This window comes from Pseudorca crassidens, chromosome 4 (genome assembly GCF_039906515.1).
Source record: "Pseudorca crassidens isolate mPseCra1 chromosome 4, mPseCra1.hap1, whole genome shotgun sequence".
Taxonomy (NCBI): domain Eukaryota; kingdom Metazoa; phylum Chordata; class Mammalia; order Artiodactyla; family Delphinidae; genus Pseudorca; species Pseudorca crassidens.
Genome location: NC_090299.1, coordinates 899,520 through 921,321, shown reverse-complemented (window position 1 = coordinate 921,321; position 21,802 = coordinate 899,520).

Genomic DNA, 21,802 nt, shown 5'->3' with positions numbered 1-21,802 from the left:
GGCACCCGCTGCTTCCGGCCGGCCGGCACATCCCGGTGGGATAACGGCCCGGTCCTGACAGCAGTCCTGCCGGGGCCTCGGCTGCTGGGTGAGCGTCTCGGAGCAGGTCTGCCTGCTGCTCTCACTGTCCCTGGGCCGACAGGCCTCAGCCTTTCCGGGGTGGTGTGGCCAGTGTCCTGGAGACTCTGTAGCCTCCTCTCCATTGCGTTTCTGCCTCAAACATGTACGAGACATCCCTTCCCTGCACTCAGTGATGTCCACACCGACGGGACTCCCGGGGTCCTACACCCCTCGCACAGGGGTCGCAGCCAGTCCACGGGGAGGTGGGAGGCCTCGGGCAGGTAGGTGGTGGGGCTGGGCATGGGCTTGGGGCACACGTCCTCGTGCCCTCAGTCAGCCCGAGTCAGGCTCTCAGCCTCCATCCCCGGCCTCCAATCCAGTTCACGTTTTTAATGCAAATATAACCAACATATAAATTTAAAAACACAGTAAATCAACTATACTCCAATGAAAACCTTTTAAAAGTTAAAAAAATAAAACAAAAACAAACGAAAATGAAAACACAGGACGCCCGTTTATGAGTCACGAATGAGGAAAAAGCAAAGAAGCCGTAACTCCTAAGCCAAACGACAGAAGCAGAGAGACAGGAAGCAGCATAAACAGCACCTGCAGAACACTGTGGATGTGAGAGCAAATACACGTCACGACCGTAAGTCGTGACCATAAGTCACGCGCCCTGTGGAAACGTAACGGCCGTGTCTGTGTCCGACGCCGGGACCGTCTGCCAGTGCAGCTGTTGCAGGGGGCAACCCGCGCTGGGCAGCCTGCCCCGACCCGCTCTCGGCCGCCAGGCGCTGCGCTCGCGTCCTCCTTCCCGCTGTTCTCTTGGTGCTGGGGCCGCCATCTGCTTCCTGCTGGAATCCCGACGTTACACCTGCAATGAACTTCAGGGAGAGGTTACACATGAAGGAGAGTAAAACCATGCTGGGTAAGCACTGAGCCACAACGGGAGGTCAGGTCAGATAACGGTACCCAGCCGACGCGTTATCCTTTTCTGTGTAACAAGTCACCCCAAACCGAGCAGCTGGAGGAACAGCCATTACCTCATGGCTTCCGAGGGGCAGGGGTCGGGGGGCAGCTTGGCTGGTGGTTCTGGGCTGGGCCGGAGCGAGGCGGGGCACGCGTGGGTGGGATCTGCGTCGCCCGAAGGCTTGAGCGGGGTGGGGTCTCCCAGGCCCCTCGCTCACCTGCTGCTTCCGCCCACGTGGGCCTCGGCAGGGGCTGGAGGCCGCCCTCTCCTTCGCTCTCAGGTCACCACGTCCGGGCCACCCTCCGGCCTGGGGGGGGGGGGGTGCGGGTAGGTACCCTGTCCGCAGCAGGAGAGTCTGCAGGCCTGTACAAATGTCCATAGGCCAAGTATGATTAAAGGTAGAAAGCATGAGAATGGAGCAAAAGTAAACTTATATTGACCAGAGGTAAACTCCACAATGAAGAGACTGGAGCGATAAACTTCTATGGGGTGAGCAATATAGCATCAGAGTATTTAAAGAACCCTTATAGCAACAGCAAAGAAAACACGATAGGGGGCTTCCCTGGTGGCGCAGCGGTTGAGAGTCCGCCTGCTGATGCAGGGGACACGGGTTCGTGCCCCGGTCCGGGAAGATCCCACATGCCGCGGAGCGGCTGGGCCCATGAGCCATGGCCGCTGAGCCTGCGCGTCCGGAGCCTGTGCTCCGCAGCGGGAGAGGCCACAGCAGTGAGAGGCCCGCATACCGCAAAAAAACAAAAAAACAAAACACACGATAGGGACACAATTGTGATGAAAGTCTTTGACCAGATCAGGGCATAAAAATTCACACGTGTACATAGGATTCGAATAAAGTTATCCAGAGGTAATTTAACAGACACACATATATGTGCATCAAACTTCCTACTCTACATTCAGAAGACCCTCATTTTAAGCGATTAGGGAACATTTACTAAAAGGAGGCATCTAGTGGCCCACGAAGACCATCTCAATAAATTCCTCAAACAGAAGAGACCCCGTTTATAGTCTCTGGCTGCAGTGTAACACTCGGAGTCACTAACAGAAGCTGAAACGACTCAACACGCTCACACCATCGAACAATCTCATCTCTTTCTTTCTTCCCTAAATATCCATCGACTCAAAGAGGAAACAAAAGCCCATCGTTAAGGGCAGTTTAGAAAATGGTGACACTGAGACGGTTACACATCAAAACTCAGGAGCTCGGGCGTTTGACGAGGATCTTTTAAACAGAAAAGGACAGTAACGCACTGCCTTCGAAGCCCTCCTGTGCGCCTCCCCGCCGGGCGCCCCGGCCCCTCACGTGCTGCAGCGTTTGCGGCGCCCTGCTCAGCCCCGGATGCCCCGCGCCCCACCCCGTGGCACTTCCAGCCTCAGATGCGGAGCTGAGTGAGTCTCCCGTGCAGTGCAAGGAGCTTTTCCTTCCCAGTCGGTGCGAGGCCTGCCTCTTATATTTTACTTTATTTTATTTTGTCTCATTTTTCTCTTTGGTCTCACTGTCCCCTGATATCCAGTCTCTCCTTCTTCCCTCGTTGGAGCCCGTCTCCCCGCCTTCCTGGGGTCTGGGTGGGGCGCCCCCAGGTCCAGCGCTCCAGGGAGGGTGAACGGCAGAGCCAGGAGCCTGGCAGCTCGAGCCTTGAGTTGCGGTCAGCTGGTCTCTGTCCTTCAGATGCCGGCCCCCGGCCCCTCCCCGGCCTGGGCACCTGCTGGCCTGTGTCTTCGCTGTGTGGCCAGCTCGGAGGGGCAGGGCGAGGCGCTGGTTCTGGACAGATGGCGGTCTTCGGTATTCGCGGAGCCTGTCTTTGCGAGTCCGCCTGCTGGCGAAGACCCGCTCGTCCCACCGTCGGCAACGCTCGCGGCGCCTTCGAGGCTGTCCGCGGATGGACGTGCGCGGATGGACGGGCCCTGCCTTCTCGCTTCTGCTCACCCGTGAGCGAGCCCTCTTCCTGCCCCTCCGGGGCCGCGTTTCCGCTCCTGTGATTTCGGGGTGATTCTGCGGCTTCCGCGGCCCCCGGCCGAGGGCTCTTCACATCCAGAGTCCTGAGCGCCGAGGGCTCTTCACATCCAGAGTCCTGAGCGCGGGAGGCCGGGACGTGCCCCGCGGAGGAACCCGTGTGCCGGGGAAGCTCCGTCCGGGCTGAGGGACAGCGCTGCCGGCCGGGTCAGTGCTTAACGAGCCAACGACGGTGTCTGTTCACTAAGTGGTCTTTTGTGTTGACCCATCGGGGAAAACGCCATGACGAGAGGCTGGCAGGAAGCATCCCGGTGTTTCCCGGGAGCGGCTGGTGAGTGCTTGCGGGTCCAGAGATTCCGAGCTTCCGGGGACGATAGAGCACGCTGGCCACGAGCAGCGAGGAGGCCACGAGCAGCGAGGAGGCCACGAGCAGCGAGGAGGGCCGCTTTGGCTCAGATGTGGCCTCTGGCACGTCCCTCCTTTCCCACAGCCTTTGTGGTGACGATCCACCTGTGGCTGCGTTCCCCCCACCCCCGGTGTTCTGGGACGACTTCCACTGCCCTCATTCCTTCCCCTGGTGGCAGACGTCTGGCTGCTCCGACTCCGCAAACGTCAAGCCCGCCCGTGGCGGGGCTCCCGGGACCCTGGCGGTGCGGGCCCGGGAGTGGGACTGCAGGCCCGGCATCCGCACGGGCTCTGGGACCTGCTGCGCAGCTGCTCCGGTGGCCGGGCTCTGCCAGCGTCGGCTCTGGGCTGACCTCAGAAGCCCACCATTCCGCAGGGCACCGAGTGTGTCCGATTCTGCGTTTATCTGGTTCCTGGCTGGGGCGACCTCTTGGTGAGCGGCTTAGCCTGCCGGCTCTCCCCTACGTCATTTGTCTGCCCAGTTATTCCGTTGGATTCTCCAGCTTTTTCGCATCAATTTCCAAAACTTGCTGGCGTGGCCTCAGCCCCTAGATCTTTGCATCTGGCCTGAGCTGGGAACGCAGCTCTATTCTTCTCTGTATAATAATCCAATCCCCTTTCATACCTAGTTTTTAAGCGATTTAACAAAACAGTAAATAGATGTTGAACTTTACCAAACACACTTCCTGATCCTTTGAGATGCTCGTGTCATTTTTCTCCCTTTGGCCCTCGATGGAGCTGAGTCACTTTGACACACGAAGTACGAGGTGTCATTTAGGACACGCCACTGGGTTCGGTTAGAAGAGCTTCATTTAAAATGAAAATGTACTTGTGGTACATACATGTATGCCTGTGTGCACACACACATCTGCACACATACACGCGTCTGTATAGGCACACACACCTGTATAGGCACACACATCTGTACACACATGTGCCTGCCCATGCACACACAGATCTGTATACGTACATGCACCTGTACCAATGTGTACACACGTCTGCACACATACACGCACCTGTACGCACGTGCCTGTGCACACACAAATCTGTATACGTACATACGTCTGTACACACGTGTACACACATCCACACGTACACACATCTGAACATACACACAGGTACACACACATGCCTGCACACATCCCCTCCACATCTGATTTCTTTTCAGAGCCGTCTGTGTGCCCTTATTTTGGTGTAGGGCCATCACCTCGGTTCACAAGGTAGGGACTGCCCTCTTCTGTTTCTGGAACAGCCTGTGTCAGGCAGTGAGAGAGGCCTGGGGGGTTCGGGGTCTTCGGTGGGGGGGTGCCAGCCTCTGGATAAGGGTCTGGAGCTCTGGCCCCACCCCTCCCCCCAGCCTTGGTCTCCCAATCTGATGTTCCCGACACTCACATCACCGGGTGACGGTGCTTTTTGTGGCCCTTCCTTGGAAATCCACTGCTGCTCGCGGGCAGCAAAGCCCCCTCCAGCCCAAGTGGTCAGCTGAGGGCCGGGAGCCCTTGGGGCTTACCAGTGGGCATGGATGGAGGCCGGGCACAGATGCCCCGAGAGAGTTTCTGGAAGGGTTGGTCCATGCGAGACATGCCCGCTGGCCTGGAGCCCAAACCAGGGGCGGAAGACTGTGCTCATCCCCTGGGCTCAGCACTGGTGTCGCCTCCCCCAGGAAGCCTTCCTGGATGCCCAGCTGGCATCTGTAATGACTCAGAGGCTCCTGGTGCCTGGCCTGCCTCTTCCTGGAGGTCATGTAGGTGTGAGGAGGCTAGAGGGCACCTGCGTGTAGGTGCCAGGCACAGGCAGCAGCCGGGAGCTCAGAACCGCGACGGGGAGGCTTCTCTCCGCTCCCAGAACCAGGCCAGGTCGGGTGGAGCCCACAGCGCTGAGAAGATGCTGCGACTCGAGGAGAGAGCCTGGCGTGGCCTGAGCCCTCGGGGCCTGGGGAGAGCCTTGAGGTGAGTGCGTGTGTGCGTGTGCATTCCTGTGTTATCGGATTTGTGCCGTTGTGCACGTGTGTGTGCCTGGCGTGTTTGTTGCAGGACAGCATGCGTACATGTGGGGTGCTGCGTGCTCATGTGTCTGTGTGTACAGGTGGGCGTCTGTGATGGTGTGGGGTGATGTCCACGTGTGCGAATCTACTGTGTGTGCACGTGCCGTGTGCATGTGCTAGTGTGTGCATGCGTGTTCATGCCTGTGCACAGGCAGGCACACGTACCCACCTGCTCCAACATCTGTGCACGTGGGTCACTCAAGCACGCTCAGACGCACAGGCACCTTTGTGCCATGTACATTTTCATGTGTGTACGCATGCACGTGTGTTCACGTGAGCATGATTACGTGTGCTGTGTGTGCATGAGCGTCGAGGGGCCTGGCCGTGGGCACTGGTGGGCGCCCGGGCTGGGCGTCACCTGGCCCCTCGTGGGCTTCTCCGGAGGGACCTTGCATGGGACCCCACGGCACAGAGACCTTCACCTTCACGAGCAGTGCCGTCTGACGCCCCGCGTGACCTGGTGTAAGTGCAGCGATCCCCACTTCAGATAAACACAAGATGCGTCAAAAGATTTAAGGCACCTGCTGTGTATTTAGAAGAATTATATCTTGTTTATGGTTGCGTATAAAACGCCCAGCTATTTATACGGCGGCTGGTCCATCGCGGAGGAAATCTCATTTCAATCATAGACGGCAGGATTTGATTTAAGAATTCATTCTTTAATGGGTCCGCAATGTTCAAATTTAAACCCATTCAATTCATCAGCCAACTATTCAATATGGGCACAGGGAACTCATTTGGGCAACAGAGACTTTTAATATAAATTTTCCGGGAGATTTCTCCATCGATTCCGCAGTTTAGTGCAAAATGATTTGTGCGATACATTCTCGGGGATCAATGCTACTGGTCAATGGCTCCTAGAAAACGCCTGCCCCGCCCGGCGCGGGTCAAGGAGCTCTGGCTCTCGGGGAGCTGTTCCCACGGCAGGCACGGCTGAGTCATCCCACCTCTGTGCGTGTGCCCACTGCCAGCCCACTGGGGGGCCGCCTCCCCATGCGCCCACCCGGGGTGGGCGGGGGCCCCCTCTCCGCTCCGCACTGGCCTGCCGTCCCCTGAGCTGAGGAGACCCCCTCGGTGGACCTGCTCTGCTTGGTGTAGCCACTGTCCCCTTGGGCCCTGGTGCCCCTCTGTCTCGGTGCCCAGCAGGGGTGCACACAGCCAGGGAAGCCGGCTGCCCACTCACGGGCCCAGGCCACCTGTGCCGGCCAGCGGGTCACCCCCCGGGAGCTGGTGAAAGGCATTTAGGGCCAGGCCAGAGCTGCCCTTCGTAGCCACTGGCTGGGTCTGGGGGTTGGTCTCTGGGACAGACGGTGGGGTAGATGGATCGCTGGCAGCAAGGCATCAGACTAGGGTGGCCTGGACTGGAGCCTGCCAGCAAGAGGGTCTCGGGGGGCGCAGGGGCTGGACCCCGCAGCCCCCATACCCTGGCCCAGTCTGAGCAAGTAAACGGGGGTGCCCCCTTCCACACGCCTGGCCGGGCCGAGTGCCAGACCGCTCGCTGGACAGCACGGGGGCCTTTTCCTGTGCCCCCACGTCCCAGGCGAGGGGCTGGGCCTCAAGGACCTGCCCAAGGTCACAGGCAGGTTTCAGAGCCACGCCGCAGGCACGAGGGGCTCTGACCTCCGGGCGGCTGAGAGGGCCCTGCTGAACGCTGCCGCCGTGGGTTAGGGGTGGCTCCCGGGGGTGGGGCAGAGGTGGGCAGTGTGCAGGCCGGTGTGCTGAGTAGGACGGGGCAGGACAGCCAGCCCAGCACCCAGACGGCTGCAGCGTGGGCAGCTGGGAGGGCACGTCCTGGTGGGGCTCTGCGATGGCTGAGGGGTGGGTGGGACGTGGCGGTGGCCCCTCGCTGACGGCTGACCGTGAGCGCTGAGGGCCGGACGCGGTGAGCCCTGGGGGCAGGTCCTCAGGCCTGGCGCCCCTTCCCCTAACCTGCCCCACCCCGCCTGGGGAGTCCTGCTGCCCAGCCCTCTGCTCCCTGTGTCCTCCAGACCCCTCCCCAGCCTAGCGTTGGGGTGTCCCTTGCTGCTCCGGTCCCCCACACTGGGGCTCCCCTGGGTCCTCAGGTCACTCCCCCGTGGACGCTGGGCAGCTCTCACGTCCTTCCTGAGAGCCCAATTCATCCCCCCGTCCCTTCACCTGTTCCTTCCCTGGCTGGCTCAGCCCACACTCATCCCTGCTCCCTCTGCCCTGGGATGAGCCAGCAGGCCTCCCCTCAAGCAGCTCTGGGCCTGGGGGTTGGATCTGCAGACTAACCCCACCCCTCCCTGACCAGGAGCGGAGAGCTGGCAGGCCGAGCGGGGAGCGGGCTTCGGGGGAGCTGCGCGGGTGTGGTTGCCCCTGGGCTCTGTTCACTGGGGGTGGGCAGTGGTCCGGCCCTGGGAGGGTCCTGGGGAAGGGCGGGCCCCTGCGTGCTGCAGCGAGGAAGGGCACGGACGGGCTGGCAGGGAGCTCAGCAGCCATGATCTGGGGGTCACGGGTAACCACAGCTCAGGGAGGCCGCGGTGAACGTGCTGAGCCTCAGCGGAAATCCAGGCTTCGAGGGAGGCTGGGTGGGTGCAGATCCGGGCCTCCCGGTGAGAGCGAGGGATATAGGGAGATGTGGCCCTGCGTCCTGGGGTGGGTGGGCCCCAGGCAGGGGACAGACAGTCCCTGCCAGGACCCCAGGCGAAGGTCCTGGCCATTCACTCGCTCAGGCGCCGGCCCCGCAGCCCTGTGATCTTCCCGCTACCGCAGAGAGCTCGAGGTGAGTACCAGTCAGTCAGCAGATGCGTGGAGGCCACCCCGGCCCCGTCCGTGGCCCTAGGCACGGGGATACTCCAGGGAGAGCTCGAGGTGAGTACCAGTCAGGCCAGCAGATGCGCGGAGGCCGCCCCGGCCCCGCCCGTGGCCCTAGGCACGGGGATACTCCAGGAATGAAAAGCACAGCCGTATTGATTTCATTTCCAAATTATTAATCAACTTCACAGCTCAACAGGAACATTGTATTGTTCAGCTTGGGCAGGTCCAAATGGCTCTCCCTCAGGCGCGGCGCAGGGGCCGGTGAAGGACACGGTGATAAACGTCCCGGCCCCCACGGAGGCCGCTGTGCGCCCACCGGGCCAGGTGGGCGCTGGGAGGGGCCTGGGATCAGAGCTGTGCAGGTGACACTGCCAGACCCTCGGCATGGGACCCCGACCGGGGGGCTCTGTCCCCTTTCGGAAACCTGGGCGGGTGGGTGGAAAGGCCGCGCTAAGTGCCTCGTGCCCCAGAACCCTGCCGACTGCCCTGGTGTGCCGCCCGCCCTCCGTGTCCCGCCGGCCTCCGTGGCCGGGCTTGGGGGCCTCTCTGTCCCCCTGTCTGCCCGTCTGGGTTCTGTCTGACTCTCCTTCTCTCCCGGCCTGTGGTTCTCAGAGGGTCACGTGGCACCTGCTGTGTCGCCACAGACCCCTGCCCCTGGGGTGGACTCAGCATCGGCTCACCGAGCCCCGTTCCCAGGAAGCAGGGCCTCCACCCAACCCCGCGGAGCGGAGGGCGTGCGGGGCAGGGGCCCCGGACACAGCGGCAGCAACAATTCAGGGTGTGACGGGGCGGGCCCCTGGGCGGAGGCGGGGAGTGGGAGGGGGACAGTGGGGCTTGGGGCGACTCGATTTCCCCACGACGTGTGAATCAGGAGACCATCAATTTCGGCCTTATGTGAACACACCAGGTGCTGGGGAACAGCAGTCTGTCAGGGATTGGCGGTCGTCATTTTTAGCGATTTTGTTTTGTTGAAAGTCTCCTTGGCTTTTAGCAATACAACCGGAAGCACATCCGAATGAAAGGGTTTGTGTGGAGAATTCACTCTCAGATAACCTGCGGGTGAGGGTAGAGACGAAACCAGATTCCTGAATTGATAGCTGTTGAAGGGCGATGGGTACCTGGGGTCCTTTATACAGACCTTGCTACTTTTATGTGTGTGTTAACATTTCCATAATAATGCAGATAAACGCAAATCAAAACCCCCCTGAGATACCACTCATGCCCAGGAGGATGGCCACTGTCAACAAAAACAAAAACAGGGAATTCCCTGGCAGTCCAGTGGTAAGGACGCAGAGCTCTCACTACCGTGGCCCCGGGTTCAGTCCCTGGTCGAGGAACTGAGATCCCGCAAGCCGTGTGGTGCAGCCCAAAACACAAACAAACACCCTCCCCAAAAAACCCAAACCGAAAAAGCCCAAAAAACAGAGAACAGCAAGTTCTGACGAGGAAATGGAGAAATTGACACCCTTGGCGCTGTCGGCGGGAATGTAAATGGTGCAGCCGCTGAGGAAAACGGTACGGAGGTTCCTCAAAACATTAAACATAGAATTAACATACGATCCAGCAATCCCACTCTGTGGTTTATACCCCAAAGAATTGGAAGCAGGGTCTTGAAGAGATGTCTGTACACCTGTTTCATGGCAGCATTGTTCACAACAGCTAAGACACGGAAGCCACCCACGTGTCCAGGGAGGGATGGATGCAGTCCGTCCACATGGTGGAATAGTATTCACACTCAAGAGGAAGGGAACCCCGACACCTGCTATGACACGGATAAACCTGAGGACATTCTGCCCTGGTATCTAGAGGAGTCAAATGCATAGAGACAAGAGTGCACTGTGGGCGCCAGGGGCTGAGGGAGAGGAGGCGGAGTTAGCGTTTGCTAAGTACAGAGGTGTTCATGAGAGGGTGAAACAAGTTCTGTGAGGACTTCCCTGGTGGCGCAGTGGTTAAGAATCCGCCTGCCCATGCAGGGGACACGGGTTCGAGCCCTGGTCCGGGAAGATCCCACGTGCCACGGAGCAACTAAGCCCGTGCGCCACAACCACTGAGCCTGCGCTCTAGAGCCCGCGAGCCACAACTACTGAAGCCCGTGTGCCACAACTACTGAAGCCCATGTGCCTAGGGGCCAGGTGGGGCTGGGGGGTAGTGTCTGCACACCAGGAGGAGGGTCTGGCTGAGGGAGGCGGAGGCGGGAGGAAGCAGAACCTGCCCAGGAGCCCAGAGAGCAGGTGCAGCCCGAGGGGCGCGGGCTCAGCCCAGGGGCGTGAGGCGTGGGGTTGGACGCAGGCCCCACTCCATGTGGCTTTAGGCGGAGACTCTAGGGCATGTCTTGCACTTCCTGGGGCCTCCCGGGGTCCAGCGGGGATGTGCCGGCCTGGGAGGCTGGGGGTGATTCTTCCTCTGGAGGCCTCGCCTCGACCCCGGGACCAGCCGAGCTCTCTGCCTCCCCGGGCACCCCCTCCTGCCTGCAGTGACTTCCATGTCCTCCTCCGTGTGAATTCGGGGCTGCGGCACCCCTGGCCCCAGAGGCCCCTTCCAGGAGAGACCCTCCCCTGCTGGAGCCCCACCCGGCCCCGCCCTCCCCTGCCTGCACAGTGGGGTCTTCCGGAGGAGGTGGAAGCAGGGGTGATGCTAGACCCGGAGCGGTCCAGGGCGTGTGGCCTGGGTGACACACCTGCTGGGCGATACGGGCAGCGGCGGGAGCGCTGGGGTGCCACAGGCCTGGCGGCTTCTGCCCTGGGCGGGGGGCCTTGGTCCAGCATCGGGGGGGCACATGTTGTGACTTCTCTTCTTACTCTTAAGGTTGCTTCAACCCTTTCTTCTGAGGGGCCCTCTGGGTCACATCTCGTGGCGGCAGAGGTGTGCAGAGTCCTGTGCGCAAAGGACGCCCACCCCGCGGGATGGCCTGAGCCTCCCACCGGGACTGCTGCCGGGAGGTGGGTCCCACCCGCGAAGCAAAGCCAGACTGTCCCAAGCCTGGGGCGGGGGGCCCAAGACCACTCTCTCAGGGCTGCCCCATACTCGGGGGGGCGGAAGTGCCTCTGCCTGGCCGGCCTCACAGTGGGGCTGCCCGGGGGTGCCGGGATCCAGGGGACCAGGGCTGGCAGGAGGTGCAGTGGAGGAAGATGCTGTGCTGTGCGTGGCCACAGGCTCGGCCCCCCCCCAGGACCCCTGGGTCCTGCCCGTCCGGCCTCCCTGCCACGCAGGTGGCAGAGCCCGAGGCTCTGGCCACCACAGGCCTCGGCGGCGGCTCGCTCTCCCGCCCGCTGTGCCCGCGGCCCTGACCCCGAGGGGCCCTTTGTCCCCTGCAGAGGGGCGCCCCCCCCCCCGGCTGCGTGGCCGGCCTGGCAGGTGCTCGTGGGTGAGGCGGGGCCGGGTTCAGCCGATTCTGCTTCCCTGGGTGCGACAGGTGGGGTTCAAGGGAACGCCGTCGCCCAGCACTTTCTGCTCAAGCCCCACGCCCGCGTCCTTCCCCGGATGCCAGCCCGTCGTCCCCAGGCCCCCCCAGCCCCTGTTGGAGAGCTCAGCTTCTGCAGATGGAGGGGACTTCCTCTCGGCCCTGAGAGCCCACCTGTGCGGTTCCAGTGGGTCCTGGAAGGCAGCAGGCTGAGGGGCCGGAGCAGCAGAAGGGCGGCCACGGCCAGGCCATCCCCGAGGACTTGGGCTGAAAGGCGCCCCCTCCTGCAGCCTCCCTCCTGCCGCGCCAGGGGAGGGGCCGAAACCGTTCCCTCTCCCCCACCCCCGGTGTTGAAGCGAGTCAATTTTTTCAAACCACATTTGCTGTCTTATTGCTTATTTTCGGGCAGCAGCAGCAATTTTCGATACCCACCTCAGATATGGCTCGGGTCACCTGTCATTCCAGAAAGGTCAGCGATTCATTTAAAGTTTCATCACTCTTCCCATAAGCAGGCAAACACCATTTCACCTGCCACAGCCTTCGTGTGGGCCACAGACCGGCTGGTTGTCTCCTTCCTGTCCCGCAAGTGCACAGCAAGGCCGTCACCCCACGCGGGGGGACGCACCCATGCCCGCCCCGGGCTCCCCCAAACACGCTTTCACTTAGAGGCAGCTCTGGGGCCGGGCCCCAGCCTGGCCCTTCCCGCGCCGGCTCTTAAGATGGAATCGTCCAACTGTGAGCCCCCTCAGCCCGCTGCCCTGAGGCAGGCGCCGGGGCGGAGCCTGCAGACTGCCCGTGGACCAGCCATCCACCCTCGGGCCCAGGATGTGACGGGAGGCTGACGCAGGTGGGACTGGGGTCCGGGGCTTCGAGGGCCATGGAGCCTCCCGAGGTACTCAGTGGAGGCCCAGCGTCATCGTGGCGACTGTGGCGGGGCTGTGCTGACGGCCCCACGGTCAGGTCAAGGACGGGGTGGGGGGGGCGGCTCTCGCGTCCCAGAGGACAGGCAGCCCCAGGCCTGGGTGGCCCTTGTCCGGCTGCCCCCAGGTGTGGCACTGGGTGTTCTCTGGAGGCCTCTGGGCTCTTCCCTCATCTGGGAGCTTCCTGCCCCCTCTCCACCTCCCTGTAGGGTGGGGCCCCCAAGGGCAGGCTAGGTCCTGGAGTGCCCAGTGTGCAGAGCCCCGCACAGCCTGAGCCTGACAGATCTCTGTCCATTTGTCTTGTTTACGCCCCACCTGCTGCAGGAGGACAGCACGAGACAGGAAGGTTCGACGTAAGTGGTGGGCGCGCACTGGGGCAGTGGGGCCGTGGTGAGCACGTGGGCCACGGTGGCCGGAGAGGAAAGCGAACCCAGCAGGCTGCTCTCCATGCCCCGCCAGGGCCACTCCAGCGGCTGGGCAGCTAGACTCAGCCTGCGCGCCTGCCTGGTGGTGTAGGCTTTGCATCCCAGGGCCGCCCGGTCCTGAGGCGCGGTGGATGGGGGTGTGTGTGAGTGGGGGACCCCGGGACGGCAGTGCCTCCCCGCATCCTTCACCGAGGCCCTCCTGGACTGGGGGCCGTGTTGGGGGGGGCTCCCGTCCTGGCCCTGCCCGCCGGTACAGGTGGTGTTTCCGGCTCCTTCTGGCTTGGCGGGCTGCCACGCCCACCTGTCCACACAAGGGGCCGCCTCCTTGGTGGGCTCCTGGGAGGGTGGTGAACACACAGCCCCTGCCCGCCCCGCCCAGGCCACAGCGCTTCCCTACAGAGGACCCACCCCCTCCCCCGACTCCTTCTGGGGTCCTGTGGCCTCCCTCCACGTCTATGCCCCAGCCCCCCCGCTCCCTGATGCCCCAACTCCCCGGGCACGGCCCCCCAGCTAGGATCCAGCCCCCCGCCCTCACCTGCGGGATCGTCCCTTCGCCTCCAATGAGGAGCTGATCGATGCGGCCTTGGCCGCCAGGCTGGGCCACTGACATGGGCCACGAATCGTGGTCGCTGGGCCTGGCCTTCTGCCCCTGGGCTGCCTGGGGGCTCAGAGGCCAGCTGCCAGTGCCCCGCGGTCTGGGGAGGCAGGCGAGAGCTTTTCCTGTCACCTGTTCTGGGGAGTTGGGGGAGCCCACCCTGAGATACGGGTTCCACCCACCGTTCCTGACTGGCCCGGGGTGGGGCCGCCCCCCCGGCCCTTGGCCTCGTCTGGCCTGGTCCCCACAGGCGGCTTTCTGCCTCTCCTCACGGGGCTGCCACTCAGAGGGGCTGGGGTGGGGGGTCGGGCGGAAGGAGCAGCCTTACAGCCCCCGGGCCGGGGTCACGGGGGCCGAGCCGGGCCCCTCCTGGTGCCTCACGGTCCCCAGGAGGCCTCAGCTTGGCTCTCCTCCCTCTGCCCACACCCACCCAGCCACCCCTGGCTCCTTGCTGCTGCAGGGACCCCCATGGAGCTTCTCCTTCTGGGGCAAATGGCAGGAAACCATGGGGTCCAAAAAGTTAGCTGAGGAGCGAAAGACATGTGATGTCCCCAGGGGGGAAGACACCTGGGGTGGGGGGATTTGGGGGGAGGTGGAGGCCTGGGCATGGCGGGGGCCTCATGTGGAGGTGGCTGAGGCCTGGCTGAGAGCAGGTGGCTGTGCTTGGTGAGAACGGAGCCGGGGCCCTGCAACAAGGGCGGGGGGGAGGTGTGTGAGCTTGGTGTGTGCCTGGTGAGCGCCCGGTGTGAGCCTGGTGTGTGCCCGGTGTGAGCCTGGTGAGCGCCCGGTGAACGTCTGGTGTGAGCACGGTGTGTGCCCGATGTGTGCCCGGTGTGAGCCTGGTGTGTGCCCTTGTGAGCCTGGTGAGCACCCGGTGTGTGTCTGGTGTGAACCTGGTGAGCGTCTGGTGTGTGCCCGATGTGTGCCCAGTGTGAGCCTGGTGAGCGCCCGGTGTGAGCCTGGTGTGAGCCTGGTGTGTGCCCTTGTGAGCCTGGTGTGTGCCTAGTGAGTGCCCGGTGTGTACGTGCGAGGAGCACGGCTGCTGAGCTGAGTGTGCTGGCGATGCCACTTCTGGTCTCGCGGAGGGACAGTGGGGTGTGAGCCCTGAGTCACCCAGGGCGAGGCTGGAGGAGTCCTTTTAAATATCCCGCCATCAGCACAGTTGTTTCCACTCAGAGGTCAGTCTGCTGCCGGCTAAGGCCTTCGCCTGCCTCTAAGCGGTCCGCCGGGGTTCTGAGCGCTGTCCCGCCCCCTGCCGCGCCCTGGCCCCGCCCCCTGCCGCGCCCTGGCCCCTCTGGGCCTGGCTTCCTCATCTGTGAAATGGGCTTGTGTTCCCATCAGCAGCCCTCTGCGGCCCAGGGGACAATCCAGGCAGGGGGGCTCCCAGCTGGCGGGCCCATCCCCCGTGGGCTGGAGCTTCCAGAAGATTCCAAGTACCCCTCTGGGGCCTGGGGGTGTGGTGTGCTCCACTGACCACTCCCACCCTCACCCGCCCCACGCTCGTCTCCACGTGTGGCCCGACCAGCCCCTCCTCTCCACCTGCTCCACTGGCCAGCGAGCCCCTTCCCCACACAGCCGGCCCTGAGCCCCTGAACCCCCTTGGGTGCCCCAGTCTGTCCCTGCCGGGATCCCTGGTCCTGGATCTTACGCATCTGCTTCCCCGGGGGCTGGGGGCAAGACGAGAGCCTGGGTAGTTGGGGGGTGGTCTACGAGTGAAGGCTGCAGAGCCGACTCCCAGCGGGGTGGGGACTGGGGACGGGGAAAACTGAGACCCCGGAGGGGGTGTGAGCCCTTGGGGAGAAGGCCCCTGCCCGGGGGGGAAGGCGAGCCCCTCCTGGCCTGAATCAAGGCCCCCCAACCCTCCCGCCTCACACAGAGACTCCCCGCCACGTGCTGCTCCAGGTGGCCCTACGTGCTTCGTGGGTCACACACCCTCCTGCCACCCCCCCACCCAAATATCCACCCCCCACCCTTATACCCATCCGTCCATCGGTGTGTCCACTAACATGCACAAGACACTGAGGGGGCCAGGCCATGGCCCGGTCACTGGGGACCCCAGAGAACACAGCAGGCCCCACAAGCCCACCTCCCCTGCATGGACAGGTGACTGGGGAGTGGGGGGCAGCTCGGGGGCAGGGCTGGGGTCCCTCCTGGGGTCCCATCTGAGCTCCAGTTCAGCTCCAGGGTGCCTCCCTGGCATACGCAGCGCCCACCCCCGCCTGGGCCGCCCCCCAGAGCAGAGGAGGGAAGGCCCGCCCGCTCCCCCCGGCTCGCCCGCAGGTCAGCGCCTCGCGGGCGCCCCCGCCCTCTTACTACCTGTCCTTGGGGACGTCCGCGCACAGCGTGCTCCCTGCCCGAGGGACCCCTACCCCGTGTGTCCTGCTGGGGGTTTGGGCGGCTGACTCTGCCCCCTGCCCTCCAGACCCTCTGGTCTCAGTGATGGAGAGCCGGCCAGGCGAGGAGGGGACAGAGGGAAGCGGCAGGGGAGCCCCTCGCCTGCACGCACCCCCGCACACGCAGAGAGGAGAAGGAAGATAAGTGATGGGTAGTATTTTAAAGCATATTAACCCAATTACAAGTATATTTTTACAATCGTGGCTCCAACATTTATCACGCGGCGTTATTAGCCCCCGGAGCTGGGCTGTGTCAGATGGAGGCTGTGAAACAGGAGCGTTTCATTACGTTCTGCCCGCGTCAGGCGCTCCAGCCTGCGACTCTTAAACCGCATGATTTTATCAAAATCTTCGGAAATTGAAGCAATCACTAAAAGGTGTCGGGGAATTAAAATGTTCTGTCTCGGTGAAAGAGATACACTTCTTGTAACATATATCAGGGGTCTTTTTTTTAAAGACACATTACTATGCAGAGAAAAGGCATCAAACGTAGGAGGGGGCGTTCCAGAACGATCCTGCGACACGATTCTTCACGCTTAAAAGTCGTCTGTGAGGGACACGCTGCCGGAGCCTCCGGTGCCTCCCTCTCCCTGCGGGCTTTTACGGTTTTGTTTCTCACCCTCACTAGACGTCTGGGGGTCGAGTCAGCCCCCATCAGCCTCAGGCCTGAGGAATGAAATCCAGGCAGCCCGGGCACTCGAGCGGGGGTCCCAGCCCCTGTCTGCACTCCCCTGGGCTGGGGAGGCTGGCGGGAGGGCTGAGGTTTGGAATCTGCCCCCAAATTTCTCAAAGACACTCAAATGCGGCCGCCCTTCTGGGCCAAGGTCAGTGGGCAGAGCAACGGCCTTGGTGCTGACCAGGGCCGTGCTGCTCCCCGCATTCCGGACCTTAAGTGGGGCTGTTTTCCCGTCTCCCTGGGCACAGCGGGGACCGCCCCAGGGCTTGGAGGGCCCCAGAGCCAAGGAGCGGCCCTCGGTCAGCCGCGTGAGATCCTCAGCTTTGCCGGGGGACCCCTGTGACCTGGAGGGCTGTGGGGGTCTCTGCAGAAGCACAGGCCCTGGGCGGTGACGGCTGCTTCCTCCACGCCCGCCCTGCTCACAAGTTCCGAGGAGGGGCTGGGGGCCGATGCCCGCATGGGGCCCCATGGTCAGCGCCAGCTCAGACCCTGCCACACGCGGGGTCTGCGGGGTCCGGCCGGCCTGTGAGGAGAAGCCCTGTGCTAGCGGAAGACAGGCCAGTGGTGGTGCAGTGTCAGGAGGGGGGCAGGTGGGGGACGCTGGCCGGCCTCAGGGATGTCATTGACCTGGGGTCTGCAGCAGAGGCTGGACCGGGGGTAGTGGTGGGAGACGCCTGTGGAGGGGCGGCGGGAGGACAGAGCAGGGAGCAGGGACGGGGGATCTGGGTAGCCCGGGCCTGGCCTCGGCCCCGCAGAGGTCACGCAGGAGCTGGGCGTTGCCAGGACACGGGGCTGCCTGGGCGCCTCTGGGCCTTGGGGCTCCAGGGTCCAGCCGAGGTTCCCGCCCAGCACCAGGCCCGTGGCTGCTGTCAAAGAGCTGCGTTGCCCTCTCGAGCCTCTTGATGGACGCTGGACCGAGGCTCCCAGCACCAGCTTTCCAAGGCCGCTGACGGGTCTGTCTCTGTCTGTCTCTCCTTTTAGAAGGAGTGCTAGGGCTTCCCTGGTGGCACAGTGGTTAAGAATCCGCCTGCCAGAGCAGGGGACACGGGTTCGAGCCCTGGTCCGGGAGGATCCCACATGCCACGGAGCAACTAAGCCTGTGTGCCACAACTACTGAAGCCCGCGCGCCTAGAGCCCGCAAGCCACATCTACTGCAGCACATTGTATCCATGCGCCACAACTACTGAGCCCGTGTGCCTAGAGGCCGTGCTCCACCACAAGAGAAGCCACCGCAATGAGAAGCCCGCGCACCGCAGCGAAGAGTAGCCCCTGCTCGCCGCAACTAGAGAAAGCCAGCGTGCAGCAACGAAGATGCAACACCGCCAAAAATAAATAAATGAAATAAATTAATTTTAAAAAAGAAAAAGAAGTGCTATTTCAGAAGCACCGTGGTTGAAAAGCTGGGAGCGGCTGGATGTCGTCCAGTGGCTGAAGGGTCACACCCACCCTAGTGGGAAGGGGTGATGGGTGCCGGGGGTGCCGGACGGTGGGAGCGCCCAGGGAATCGGGCAGCGCCGGCTGGTCCACCGACAACTGCAGGCTGTGTGCGCTGCGGGGGCGTGGGGATGGGGGACACGAGGGCCCCGGGGTGGCGGCTGCGTGTTGGTCGATGCTGGTATCCTGGCTGCAATCAGCTGCTCTGGGGGCAAAGGGTACGTGGGATCTCTCTCTACAGTTTCTGACAACTTCATGTGATTCTGTAACTTTCTCAAAATAAAAGTTTAACTAAAAACAAGTAGTTTTACAACAGTTGTAATAAGAAATTCCAGTGTGGAAAGATGCAGAGGGAGCGCACCGGCCCCTCCTCCCACCCGCCCGTGGGCCCGCCTCGGGCGCTCACCCACCCTGCGTGGGCCACGCCTGACCCGCCTGTGCGGCCCGGCACCTGGCCGGGTCGGCTGCTCGGGTGCTCGCGGTGTGGACAGGCCCGCGGGCTCTGACGGGGCTCAGGCACTGTCACGGCCGTGACTACCGTGCGGGGACTCTGGGTTTCTCCCACCCCACTCCATCCCTGGCGCCCACCTCCCTCATGTGCACTGGGGCCCTGGACCCCTTTCCCAGAGGCCACGTGGGAAACCCAGAGGGGGTGAGGGCGGTGGTTGAGGCCAGCGCGGCGGGGCCAGGGGAGCGCACGGAGTGGAGGGGGCTCAACCCAGCCACCCCGGAGCCCTTCCGTGAGGGGCAGACGCTCGGCCATGCTGCCCAGGCCGCCTGTTGCTGGACAGAAGGCGGTGCTCTCTGGGGGGAGCCTAGAGGGGGGAGCGCGGATGGAGGGGGGTATGGGGAGCATGTGACCCCCCAGCCCTACCCCTGTGGGCGTGGCCACGGCCCTCACCAAGTGGCCCAAGGGTGTGGCTCCTGGGTTGTGCCCCTGGGTGTTTCTGTGGGTGGCCTGGGGGTGGTCCTGGGCTACTGGTGTCCTCCCTTCTCTTGTCCCTCTGTCCCCAAGTGCCCCTTGAGTCTGGCTCAGGAGCAGGGACCCTACGTACCACACCACAGGGACAGTGCAGGAGAGGCAGCGCAGACACCTTCTCCTGTCCCCGGTTAAGCTCAGCCTGGCCTGACCTGACAGTGACCCACGAGACACAGCCAGTCCTGTGGGGGCCAGAGGAGCAGCCTGGCCACTGGGACGGGGCTCTCCTTAGACAGGTCAAGGGAGAGGAGGAGACAAAGGGCCCGAAGGGACCACACAGGCCTCTCAGCTCCTCTTAGCCCGGCTGGGCCCAGAGGGGACCGGGCTGGCTCCTGGGAGCTGCCCACCACCTTCCGGGACGCAGGGCGAACTGCAGGGCCCTGGGCCACCTTGTGGTGTCAGGAAGGGTCTGTGCTCGGGTGGGGTCTGCTCAGGGGCTGTATATTCATCAGCTTCTCGTGCCCCTAATTTACACCAGGGGGCCGTTTCCCAGAGACCCCCCGGCCCCCGTCCTGCCCCAGCCTCCACTTGGGACGACCACTGGTTCCATGGTGCGGCAGTGCCCACGAAGGCCCGGGGGAGGGGCAGCTGCATGGGGCATCCTGTGGATGGAGCTCCAGGGGTGACCGACCAGGGGGACAGAACTGCCGTCCCCACCCCGGCCCAGGATGGGGCCCGTTTTCCCCACACCCCTTCCTCAGCCTTCAGCAGCGTCCCCCTCTCTGTGGCCCTGAGGCTCTCCGCACGCCTGTCCTGCCCTTTGACCCCCGATGGGTGCAGGGGGTTGTGCCCTCACTCGGGGCAGTGGTGCAGAAGGGAAGGGAGTTGCCCGGCCAGTGAGGGCCGCCCCGCCCTGCCGTGGACACTGAGCGGGAGCTGAGAACCTCGGAGACCTCAGGGCCTTTCAGAGTGTGGTGTCAGGCCCACGGCCCGGGAGGTGGGACAAGGAGACGCGAGAGCGGCCGCAGCAGCAGCAGCTGTCACAGTAGCAGCCCGGCTGTCCCAGGGCCCTGGCAGGACGGGCTGCGGTTGGCCTTTTTTCATGACTGGAAACTGGAGCTGAGTTGTTGGCGCTGAGCCCAGAGTCCCCCAGGGACCCCCAGGGTTGCCTCCAGCCGGGGGGTCTGCTGGGTCCCTTCCCTTCCTTCCCTCACCCCCACCCCATCTGTCTGTCCCTCCAGGCCCGCCAGCCTGCCCGCCTCCACCTCCAGGAAGCCTTCCAGGTAGTGCCGTGAGTTGTAAGTTCTTGTGTTTGTCTGTCCACCCTGCCTCTGGAGCCTTGTATCGAGAGCCCCTGAAGGCAGGGTCCCCGCCGAGTCCCCAATCTCCCTGCTCCTTAACCAGCACTCTCTGGAACGAGGGGCTCTGCCCTGGAGGGGCTCTGGGGCAGTGGAGGTGCCGCTTACTGTGCTGCTGTCCTGGCTCTGCCGTGCTTCGGGGTCTGGGAGGCCCTCCGAGGCACCCCTCCCTGCGGCCAGGCCCTGCCACTCCCTCCCGGGCCCCGAGGCGACGGTAGTGCCATGCCATCGCTCGCCGGGCGCTCTCGGGCCCGTAAATTTCCGGTGGACGGCAGTCCTCCCGAGACTGTATCTCCTGCTTGTTGGTGTCACAGACTTTGCCACGCTGGGGTCAAGAGTTATCCTGCCCGTCTTTTGTGTTCTAAATTTAATTGTTGCACTCCTTTTCTCCCTTAAAAAGATCAGTAAAAACTGTTAATTTGATCAATACTTAATTTTTTCACCCGGAGCGCGTTTCTTCTGCTGGCCCGTGATAAGCAGGCGGCGGGGCAGAGGGACAAGTAAATTGCCAGGAATTTCTCCACTCTCCCGCGGCCGCTCCACCACTTAGAGCCGTGTAATTTATACCCCGGCAGTCGCTCTGCAATTACCCTGTCTATTGCTGTCGACAGTATCGCGCTATCTTTTAAATAGATCCGGCCGGGCTGGTCCAGACGAGCCAACAGGACAAATGACACCATCCCTCATCCCGCGAGCCCTGAAGAGATAAGTCCCTAAGGAGGCCCATTTATCAGCTGATGCAAGCTGGGTACTTACAAGCCCACTTCTCTGTCTGGGCTCTCTTCAGATTTCCGAAGCTATTGATCTACCGAGGGGGCCAGGCTGGGGTACGGGGTGAGGTGCGGAGGGGCAGCCCCGGGCCGAACTTGCACGCACCTCGGACACCTCTGGGAGGGGCCGCGGGGCTCCCGGCTGCAGGTGCCAGCCCTCGGCCATGGGCACAAGCTTCCCTCCTTCGTGCGGGCGAGGAGGTCGTGCTGACGGGGAGGCATGTAGGTGCGACTCTGACCCTCAGGCTTGCAGGCCGCGGAGTATCTGGCCACCCCCTGGACGCCCCGAGCTCTGCGCTGGGGGCTAGGAGGGGCTGACCCAGGCTGAAGGGCCCCCGTCCCGTGCCTGCTCTTCCCCTCGCTGCCCCCTGCTCCAGCCTCCAGGGTGTGCCAGCTTGGTGCCCAGATGTGGGCACCCGTGGGGTCTGCACCCCGAGACCGTCAGGACTTTGCATCAGGAAGCAGGGCGACAGGACGGTGCTGGGGGGCCGCTTCAGAGGGTGGGCAGCGAACTGCTCTGATTCTCGGGAAGGGCGCCAATGCCAACTGGCGGAGCTGGAGCCCATCAGCTGGTAGAGGGGTGAGAAGGCCAGGACTGGGGGTGCCGCCTGCCCTGGGCCACCCTCGAGGCAAGGGAGGGGCTGCTGCGGCTCTGCCCCCCATTAGGCCTGGCACAGGCATCTGGG